The following is an 11,778-nucleotide window of genomic DNA, read 5'->3' on the forward strand; positions in this document are numbered from 1 at the left end:
ACTGTGAGAGAATAAACTCCTGTTTGTTCAAGCCATCCCATTTGTGGTATATTCCTGTCAGAGTGGCACAGAGGTAACCAAAACAGCAACCCTATGTACAGCAGAACGAAACAGTGCCTGTTCCTGTGCCAGCCTCACAATCCTTGCTACATGTGAGCCCATTGTTGCAGCCACTGTGTCAATCCATCTTGTTGAGGGCTTTCCCCTTTTTTGTTGCACCTCCCCTTTACCAAGCATGATATCCTTCTCTAAGGGATGGTCCCTTTTGACAACATGACCAAAGTAGGTTGAGATGAAGTCTGGCCATTATTGCTTCCAAGGAGCATTCTGGCTGCACTTCTTCCAGGACAGATTTGTTAGTTCTATTGTCAGTCCATGATACTTTCAGTATACTTTGCCAACACAATACCACTTAAAAAAAAAAAAAACAGGCTGTACTTCTTCCAGGACAGATTTGTTAGTTCTTTTGTCAGTCTATGATACTTTCAGTATTCTTCGCCAACACTGTACCACTTACAGTGCTCATATTCTGTCTTATATTTTTAGTTTTCTTATGTGGGCAACTAGATTTGATTATATTGAGGGCAAGAATGGAGTCAACTTATTTTGGTATTTGGCTTTGTGTCTAGTGCTGTGTTGGGCACATAGAAGCTGCTTTGTCTCTGGTCATCATCAAAACCTCACAGTGAAGGTAAATCAAAAACCAAACCAAACTCACTGCCGTCAAGTCAGATCTGACTCAGAGTGACCCTTCTCTGGGTTTCCGAGGTGGTATCACTAGGGAAGTAGATTGCCCAACCTTCCTTCTGAGGAGTGGCTGGTGGGTTTGAACCACCAGCCTTCTGGTTAGCAGTCAAATACCTTAGGCATTACGCCACCAGAGCTAGGCCTTATTAGCCCCCTTAAAGAGATGAAAAAACAAAGTTATAATTAGAAAATGACTGGATCAATTAAGCCAGGGCTCAAAGGAGGCCCTTTGAAGATGGGGCAAGATTATTTCTCGCAGAAAATTTCCGAGCTAGAAATCTGCATACTCAAACAGTAGGGTTAAGTATCTCCTGTGTGCCACTATTGAGTAATACATGAGATATTTGAGCTACAGAGATGAATAAAAATGACCTCCATGACCAGGACCTCACAAAAGGGAACAGATGAACAGAAACTATAACTCATTGTGATGAGTGCAAAGATAGAGATTTGTGGATAAATTGAAATTAGAGATAGCTGAGTTTGGACGTCTACTCGGAGAATGATGAACTACAGGATTCTGAGCTACTCAACAAAGTGGAATTAGTGTGTAATTGGCACTTCTGGTAGGGCATTTATGGGGTGAAGAAGAAGGCTTGAATTGTGCTGAAGATTAGTGTACATGATTTATTAGACCATGAGGTCGAGGGGGACCTATCTCCCACACAGGGCCTGGCACACTGAGGGAACACAGTAAGTGTTGGGTGATTTGTTACCACATCAATAACAACTCATATAGAACCTTTATTTTGTGTCAGATACTGTGTTACATTATCTACATACATTGTTTATTTTTCACAACAGATTGAGAAAACTAATGCTCTGAGGGGCTAAGCAGTTTGCCCAAGATAGACAGCTAGTAAGTGTTGGAGGACTCAGATGCATGTCTGCCTGGTCCTGAAGTTGGTATACACAGTACAGCTAGAGGAAACTGCTCGACACCCAACCTAATCTGTAGTTAAAGAGGACCCTTTGTGATCTGGACATCTCATTCCTAGACCTGGTATCTCAGCCCCAGCTTGCTTGAAGCAACTGTCTCTGAGAATGCTGGAGGAAGGCCCTTCCCCATCAGAAGGGTTTCCTGTCAACAGCTTTTCTTTCCCTGAAAGAAGCTAGTTGCAGGTATTTTCCAAAAAAGAAAGGCAGGGGAATCACATTTCAGTCTGAATGTGGAAAGAAAACAAAGACCAAAACGTAGAGCTAAGTCTGAAGGGGCTGGAGCCTCTCAGCCTCCCTCTCACGGAGTGGTTTACACAGTCGACAATCTGCCCCTGGTGACAGGCATGGCATGTTTGTCTTTGTTACAGAAAACACTTCCCTGAGGGAGTTTCAAGCACAAGCACATCCACCCCCATGACCTTCAGAACATTTCCTGAGAGGAGGAGAAGACAGGGACACCTGAATAGTTAACCTAAAAGGCAACCCATGGTCCTTGAGTGGGTCTGGACTGAGTGTCTAGGCAGTCCCCTCGTTCTACCCTTGGAGTAGAAAGATGCAGCCACTGTAGAGTTGCCACAAACATGACTTCAGCAAACTATTTGGGCAGTTGGAGAGCTCTCCATTTGCATTTAATGAGAGCCTGGGTTCTAATTAACTCCTGTCATGTGTTAATTTTTCAACCTGACATTTTCTGCTCTAATACATTCTTATAATGATTCCTAAATTAAAGGCTGCATTGGAAGACTAACGTTTAGGTTAAAGTCCACCACCTGGCGGGGGGTGTGGGGGGGACTGTAAACATCCTTTCCCTCCTAAGGAAAACCTCTCATTTGCAGTTTTTTTGCTAACCCAATTAAGTGCTGAAGTAGTCACCCCAGAGCCTGCTTTTTATTTCTTGTGAAACAATCCAACTAATCCATATTCAGTAGCTTCCAAGAGAAGTCTTATTCCAACCACTCATGAAGAATGCAGCTTCTCTGAATCTGGACAGAACATTTAGAACTCATAAAGAGCTATCTTGATTTAAATAAATAAATAAATAAAAATGCAGGGATGTGGTTCATTATTAGCTTGTTTGGTTTTTGAGGGAAAAATTAATTGGAACTAAAACCCCATGCCAAATACTCAAAACCTCACTGCCAGTTGAGTTGAATCTAACTCATAGTGACCCCTCCTTAGGTGTACAAGGCGGTATCACTACGGAAGTAGATTGCCCCATTTTCTTTCTGAGGAGTGGCTGGTGGGCTTGAACCGCCAGCCTTCTGGTTAGCAGTCAAGTGCCTTAGGCACTGTGCCACCAGAGCTCCTCCTATACCAAATAGAGATTGGGAATTTACTTGGAACAACAGAAGCATAGGGAGAGGTCATGCCAGATCCCATCAGTTTGTAAATAGTCTGGGTGCTATTTCCTTCCCCACACCCAAACTAGTTAAAAAGCAATAATGTGTACACTGGGTGAGGCAGGAGGAACACCAAGTTGAGGAATCAGAAATTTCAAGAGATTAAGTTACATCTAGTAAATGGCAAAGCCAAATCCCTACTTATATTACATTGTACCACTAGCTAACAGAGAAGAATCCACTCACCACATACATAGTTCTTGCATGTTAAGGAAACAAAACCCTATAGTTCTTCCTACCTATATTTCTTAGTAGCATAAGAGGACATGCTTATTTATTGGTGGTAATGGCTTAATTCACAAATGAGCAGCCAAGAACCTCTGCAGGAGACAAAAAAATAATACAAGCACACTTTGTACCTTTACAGCCTTGTTTCATTTCAGTTTATCAATCAAGGTGTTAGCAGGTATTTTGTAGTGAGTTACTGTGGACATGGCACTGATCGGGGTACTGGAGGATATGCAGACATATAAAAGGTGGTCCTTGTCTTCAAGGAGCTTACAGTCTCATTGGGAGAAATTAACACCTCATGAGAACATGAGTGAAACAAGCTTGTTTGTCACTAAGTGCCATTTCTCAAACTTCCTTAGCCCCCACACTTTCCTTGTCATAATGTATAATGCCCTGTATTATAAGTTTATTTTCTTTTTGTCTTTTTCACTACCCTCTGAGTTTAGAGTCTGTGTCTTGTTGACCAGTGTACTCTTGTACTAAATGGAATAATGCTACTTGACCCATAGAAGGATTTTGTGGGTCAGGAAAAATAAGTGCTCTAATTTTTCAGTAAGGGCTGGATAAAAATGATTACCAAAATACAACTTAACTAGTTCCAGAATGATGATGGAGTCCAGACTACAAGCCACTGCTACAAGTCAGCCAGGTTCGCAGCTTTCAGTTTTCTTCTCAACTGGGATGTTTTGCAAATCATTTTTCTCTTTTTTTATTTTACCATACTCATTCTTATATCTTTTTTTAAAATATATCTTTTAAAGTGGAAAAACCTATTGTCCAAAAATCATTGTTTGATTCAGAGGGATATGTATTTCTCCACTTTATGAATTAGCACAAGACATGTTCTTATCATTTTGATTGGCTAGTCCACGACTCACCTCATTTCCAGCTGAAGCCATTAGGAATCATATATGCAACAAGACAGATGGTAAAAGGTGCCTCGAGCCAAGGTACTATGAGCCAAGGAGTCACTGATAACTGGTCATTTTGTGGAATGTGAGTTTAGCTATGAGAGATGGGTAAGTTTCTAAGAGAACTGTGGACGCATGGAAAATAAGGCATCTGTGATAATATTCTCATAGGCTGAGAGTTCAACAGTTGATACAGATGAAAAATGAATGAGCATAAAAATGATGCTAAATGATGATCATAGGGTCAACTAGCCACCTATTGTTTATAAGCATGAACTAGACTAAAAGCCCAGGTGGTAATTTTTAAAATGTGGTCTTTAAATTATTTGACACACTTCTAGAGGCAGAGTCAATGTTTCCTCCTATTAAATGTAGGAGGACTTATGACTGCTTCAACCAATAGAGTCTGATGTAAGTGAAAGTAGGAGACTTTGGAAGTCATTTTTACATCATAAAAGATCATGCAGATTCCACATTTTTTGCTGGAAAACTTGCTCTTGGAGTCCTGAGTAGTTTTTTAAGTAGTCCAGCTGCCCTGAGACCACCATGCAGGAGAGGCCACAAGTAGACTCTCCCATTGATGAGACCATTCTTCGGTCATCCTATGCCAGGCACCAGAAATGTAAGTGAGGAAGCCATCATGGTTTCTCTGGCCCCAGCTGTTGTAGCCTCCAGCTGTTTGAGTAATCCCAGTCCACACATTATGGAGCATAGAAGAACCATCCTTGCTGTGCTCTTCCCAAATCCCAGACCCACAAAATCCATGGTGCTTGCTTTTTATGCTAATAGGTTTAGGTTAATTATTCAGCAATATGTAACTAGAATAGAATTAATTTAAATAAGAAGATATCAAAGGGAAGTGTGATTAAACTAGAAGAATAAGTATCACGTAAAGCTCTGGTAGTGTAGCGCCTAAGGCCCTTGACTGCTAATCAGAAGGCTGGTGGTTCCTCAGAAGGAATCTACTTCCATAGTGATACTGCCTCGGAAACCCAAGGAGGGGTCGCTATGAGTCGGGTCTGACTCGACGACGGCACATAACAACAAGAACAACAACAAAGAAGGATTCTGATGGTGTAGTAGTTAAGGCATTTGGCTGCTAACGAAAAGATCAGTGGTTCAAATCCACAAGCTGCTCCCTGGAAAAGAGATGAGACAGTCTGCTTCTGTAAAGATTTACAACATTGAAAACCCGATGGGGGTCACTATGAGTTGGACTTGATGGCAGTGAATTTGGTTTTTGTTTTTTGGAAAGATGGATAAAAGGACTTTGTAGCCTCTTTTGGGAAAAAGGATAGCATGTTTTCAGTTGCATGAGCCACAGCTGTGCATGGTGAGTGGAAGCATGGTTTTGTTATTTATTTGGAAGTTAAAAAAAAAAAATCAGTTACAGTCAAGTCAATTCTGACTCATGGCAACCCTGTATATTTCAGAGTAGAACTATACTTCGTAGAGTTTCCAATGGCTATGATTTTTTGGAAGATCTCCAGACTTTTCTTCTGAGGCACCTGTGGGTAGATTTAAACCACCAAACTGTTGGTTAATAGCCAAGCACTTAACTATTTGCACCACCCAGGGATTCCATATTTAGAAGTTAAGGATGGTTAAAAGAAGTGTTTATGAATGCCAAGTTGACAAGGAGCGGGCTCTGGTAGCTTTGTACCATGTCAATTTAGATAAACTGGAACTATATTAGGAGCTCTGGTGGCACAGTGGTTAAAACATTTGGATGCTAACCAAAAGGTTGGCTGTTCACACTCACCAGATGTTTTGGTTACCTAGTGGTGCTCTAACAGGAATATACCACAAATGGCATGGCTTTAACAAACAGGAGTTTATTTTCCAACAGTTTTGGAAGCTAGAAGTCTGAGTTCAAAGTGCCAGGCTCTAGGGGCTGGGTGAAAGCCCCTTGATCTTGGGCTTTAGCTCTGCCTCTTGCTCCCAGCCCACTGAAGCTGGAGACTTTCTTCACTCAGGCAGCTGCTGGCTGCTAAGGCTGACAAACCCAAGGTTGACAAGTGAAAGAGCACAGACCCAGTACTACCAAACAATATGGCAGGCCACCAATTCAAGTCCAGAGACAGTCCCAAGATCAGCAGGGCATGGCAGGCTGTTACTGAAGACTCAGTTACATGCAGGGTCCAAGAATGCCAAAAAGCTGCAGACCATTCCTAAAGCTTCCCCTTATATACTGAAAGCAGACCACATCCCTAAGATAGCTACTCAGCTTCTCACAGTAGATTCCATCATGGAGTTGGTTACCAGTCTCATCATGGGGAATACTACTTCCAAATACTACTTCCATCTGCTCAGCCACTCAAAACCAGGTTCAGCCATGCTGTCGCATAACTTTAACTACCACACCAGCCATAGGAGAAAGATGAGGCAAGTCTGCTTCCATAAAGATTTACAGCTTGGAAACCCAATAGAGCAGTGCTACTCTGTCCCATAGGGTCACTGTAAGTTGGAATCTACTCACTGGCAGTAGGTTTGGCTTTTTGGTTTGGAACTATGTTCTCTAGAATCTCCTTCCATTTGTAGCTCCAGATTAGTGTTGGCCATGGAGAAATTGGCACAGGACTGGGGAGGTGAAAGTGAAGCAACATTTTTTGTACCCCAAAAGTCACCGTTGGATGCCAAGTGCTGTAGCAGTTCATGTACGTTGTCACTGACACCTGTTGGCATGGGGCAGCACCAGGACTGGCATCTCCTCTTACTCCTGAGGGATCTCTTCCTTTAGCTTCTTCAAGTTCTGGTCCAGATGTCTGGGTAGGTCTGTGGCTAAGGGCTTTAGCTTCTGCAGGTCATCTGTATCATGAAGGTTAGAGGTTATTAGATACAGATGCAGGGTCTAGTTTATCCCTGTGGGTTTCAATTGCACTTGAATTCTCTAATTTCATGCCCAACTTTCCTTCTGGATTTCAGACCTGGCTGATCTGTAGTGACTTCAGCACCAGAAGTGATATAATGTCAAATGTCTATAATACATTCTTTATTCTGCCTCACTCATGGTGACTCTGCTTCTCTGATCAAACCCTGACTGATTTATTCAATTTGAAAAAAAAAAAAATTCATAGAACATTAGCACTTGAAGGTCCCTTAGAGTTCATCTGGTCTTGTCCTCATTTTATGTGCGGGGAAACTGAGACACTGAATGTGATTTGCCCAAGTGACAATAAATACTGAGTGGTTGAACCAGTTCATTTACCTACTCTATGACCCAAGTAATTGCCTATCCTCTTTGCCTATACTGCTACAACAGGTCATATTATTTATTTACTAGTCAAGTCAATTCTAATTAATGGCAACCACATATATGTCAAAGTAGAGCTGTGCTCCATATTGTTTTCAATGGTTGGTTTTGGGGAAGTGAATCACCAGGCCTTTCTTCCAAGTAGCCTCTGACTGGGTTAAATCCTCCAGGTGCATTAACCAGTTCTACCACCCAGAGATTCCATATGTATATAGCAAACATTTAATCTTCTTCTGTCAGGCACTGTGATAAATATTTTTCATAGATCATTTCATTTAATCCACACATACCCTGCACTTGAATTACTTCTCTCCATCTCTACTGCCGCAAACTGCCCGGTTACCATCAGTTCTCATGGACAACTATCCCCTAACTTGTTTCACTGCTTCCATTATTGCTCACCAACAATCTATTTTCCAGAAAACAAACAAGGTAATATTTTTAAGACCAGCTTCCATAGATCATGTTCCTCTGCTGCTTAAAACCTGTCAGTGGTTTTTCATTGCTGTTGGGATAAAATGTGTCAGGCCTACAAAGTCCTGTAAGATCTGGCCCCATCTCTCCTCCATCCGGCCCTTCAAACTCTCTGCCTAACTTACCACACTCCAGCTACACTGAAATTCTCACTGCTTCTAAAATACACCCAGCCAGTTCCTACTAGAGGGTCTTTGTTATTCCCCCTGCTTAGAATGTTGTTCTCCTTGATCTTCCCATGGCTGCTTATTCCTGACAAATTCCACTCCTCTGAGAGGCCTCTCCTGAACACTCATATCTCGTCTTTCCCTTCAGTTATTCCTTCTGCCACCACCAGCAGTTGCTATGGAGTTAATTTGAACTCATGAAAACCCCATGTGTATCGAAGTAGAACTAACGTTCTCCATAGGATTTTCAGTGGTGGCTTTTTTTTTTTTTTTTTTGAGGTGGGTGGGGAGAAGATCACTAGGCCTTTCTTCCTGGGCATCTCTCAAACCAAACACCAGACTCACTGCTGTCAAGGTGATTCAACTCATAGCAACCCCTCGTCGGGTTTCCGAGGTGGTATCTCTATGGAAGTAGATTGCCCAAGCTTCCTTTTGAGGAGTGGCTGGTGGATTTGAACCGCCAGCCTTCTGGTTAGCAGTCAAGTGCCTTAGGCACTCTGTCACCAGAGCTCCCTGGGCATCGATAGGTGGACTCAAACCTTCAACCTTTCATTTAGTAACTGAGCCCATTAACTGTTGCATCCCTATTTTATTTTATTCATAGCATTTATGGCTATCTGTCACTTTCTTGGTTATTTATTTGCTTATTTGTTAATTTTCCCTCTCTCCTAAATAGAATGTAAACTCCATGAGGGCAGGGTCTTGACTGTTGGCTTAATTTCTTGTATCTCACTGATACATACTAGTTGCTCAGCAAATATTTGTGAAACAAACTTATACAGCACCTATTATTATTCTTCCCATTTTACAGATGAGCAGACAGAGTCCCTGAGAGATTAAGTAACTTGCCTGAGGTCCCACAGTAAATGCTAGAGTTGAAATGCCAACAGGTTTATCTTACTCCACAGCTTATGCTTTCAACCATTATGCACATGACCTTGCATTGCTTCATTGCCTCTGCAGAGTTCCTTTGTGTACAAAGTTTATCATAAAAGTATAGGATATTAGAATTACATGGAACCATTGATAATCAGCTAGTTCCTTGCCTAGTCATTATGGTAAAGTTAATCAGTTAACTATTTTTTGAGTCCTTCTAGTATGCATTGCTAACTAAGGTAATTGAAATTCCTACCCAAAACAGGACAGACATTAAGGATCATTTATTTGTCATATCTTGGGAATTTCCAGATGCTTGCCTTTTTATCTGATTTCCCTCTAGTAGCCCTCAATTTTTCATTTTCAAGAATTTGACTGATTTGTAGGCTTTTCTGACTCAGGTTTTTTTGTTCCTACTCTGTATCCCTTTTCTCTTCAGAATTCAAACCTGGGGCTTCATTTTTATTCTAAAAGAGGAAGGGATGCATTTTAAGAATATAATTTTCAATCACATGTAAAGAAACAGTAGCAGCTGATGGCATCTGTTAGAACCTTCCACATCATCCTCTGTAAAACCCCACTTAACAGATAAAGAAGCTGAGAACCAATGAGTGGAAATGACTCATCCAGGACAGAGTTAGAACTAGATGTCCCTTACTCTGTGTCCAAGGCACTTTCTATGACATCACGGTGCCTTTCTTTCACCTCCTTTTTGCAGAATCCAGGATGGTTGTGGAAACCAGGTTATGAGTAAACAGCAGCAGACCCATTTATCAGACCTGAGGGTTTAGATTGCTAATGAGGTCCAAATTACAGCCAGGAATAGTAGAGACTGTGGCTTAGAGAATGTCAGAACTAGAAAGTACCTTAGGGACCAAGGATACTGCCTCATTACCCCGTTTTTCAGATAAATGTGGATGTAGAAAAAAAGAGAATTGACTGTCCTGGCTGATACTGTTAGCTACAAGCAGAGTGAGACTTGAACCCAGGTCTTCTGACTTTGAAATACAGTACCTATTATATCATGCTGAGGTCTGCACACTTAGAACACAAGGGACACAATGAGCCCCTGGGAAGGAGTATTAACTATCTCTTCCAACAAAGAAATCAGGAAATTCTGTTTCCTCCTTAGAATAAAGCCTTACTATAGTAACTCTCTCCAGGAAAAACAAGCAAAAATAAGAATTCTTTATCATATTAGGGGTTTTGTGGGAATTAGAGATGGCTATATGAAAGTCTGCTAGCCAAAGATTGGCAGTTTCAACCCACCAGCCATTCCTTGGAAGAAAGGTGAGGCAGTCTGTTTTCATAAATATTTACATCCTTGGAAACCTGGGGTGGGGTGCAGGGGTTGCTAAGAGTGAGTGAGAATCAACTCAATGGCAGTGAGTTTGGTTTGGTTTCTATAAAGGTCTTTACTCTTAGACTTGGAAAATACTTGGCTTTCCTTCACCTATTTGTTGTGGCATTGAGTTAAGATGTGCCTGGGTTACAGTACTTGAGTTCAAGAATTCTCCATTCCTTGTTCTAGAGGTCAGTTGCCTGTGCCTCTTTGTTAGAGTGATACTATCTATAGTGGATCTCTAGGGAGATAATTCACCTTGTATTCTAGGTGAATAGTGCTCCCTCTGGAGTCATACAAGATTTGGTGCTTTGTACTATGCTGGGGCAGCAAATAAAATCTCAGTTAATATGATACTCTAAAAGGATACTATGCCAGGGCAGCAAATAAAATCTCAGTTAATATGAACTCTAATAGGTAAAGACTTTTGCTACATCAATTTCTCAGTGACAGACAAGATTTGGAGAGATTATGGCCACTGCCCTATCTCCTTTACTCAAGAGCCACAGATACTATGTAAGGTCATAATAAAGGGCTGAGTCAGGTCTATCTGTAGTTAAACAAGCAAATCAGAGCCATCAAGATCTGGTTGAAATCCTTGCTTGATAATGTACTAGCTGTGTGATGTTGGTCAGCTCCACCTTTCTGAGCTTCAGTGCCGCTATCTTTAGAAGGGGATAAGAATAATTATGGCAGACACTGTTGATTGTCTAGCCAATAGCTTCCTCTTCATCCACTAGCCCAATTCAAACCTTTCATATTTTCTAACAACAAGGTATCAGGTTGTCCAGTGGTACAGAAGAAATGGGCTCTTTCCTACTCCTAGTAAAAATAATAATAATAAAAACTCATTGCCTTCAAGTCAATTCCAACTCCTAGTGACCCTACGGGACAGAATAGAACTGCCACATGGGGTTTCCAAGGCTGTAAATCTTTATGGAAGCAGACTGCATCATCTTTCTCCCACAGATCTGCTAGTAGGTTTGAACCACTGATGTTTCAGTTAGCAGCTGAGTGCTTAACCACTGTACCACCAGAGACTTCCCTAGTCCTGGGAGGCAAGTGTAAATCTTTTCCCATTGCAAGAGGTTGCTTTAGGAATGGGCATATAACATCATTCTGGCTAATGAGATAGAAGTGGAAATGGGGTTGGGTTATGGAGGGCTTATCATTTAGGACATTTTCCCTAACTTTTTCAAAGGTTGTAGCAAAAGAGATCAACCATATTCCTTTTACTCCAGCTTTTGAATTTATGTGAGGATGATATGTTGCTATCTTGCTGCCAAAAAGGATGTAGGCCAAATGCTGAAGATGAGAGGACAGAAAGATGGGATCCTGTAGCTGTTGTGCTAATGAAGTCACCAACCCTAGTATGTCCCATCTCTGGACATATGTTTAAGCAACATAATACATTTTTCTTCTTGTCTAAATCAGTTTT

Source organism: Orycteropus afer, unplaced genomic scaffold, assembly GCF_000298275.1.
Source record: "Orycteropus afer afer isolate SDZICR_OR568_19922 unplaced genomic scaffold, OryAfe1.0 scaffold00154, whole genome shotgun sequence".
In the NCBI taxonomy this organism is placed as follows: Eukaryota; Metazoa; Chordata; class Mammalia; order Tubulidentata; family Orycteropodidae; genus Orycteropus; species Orycteropus afer.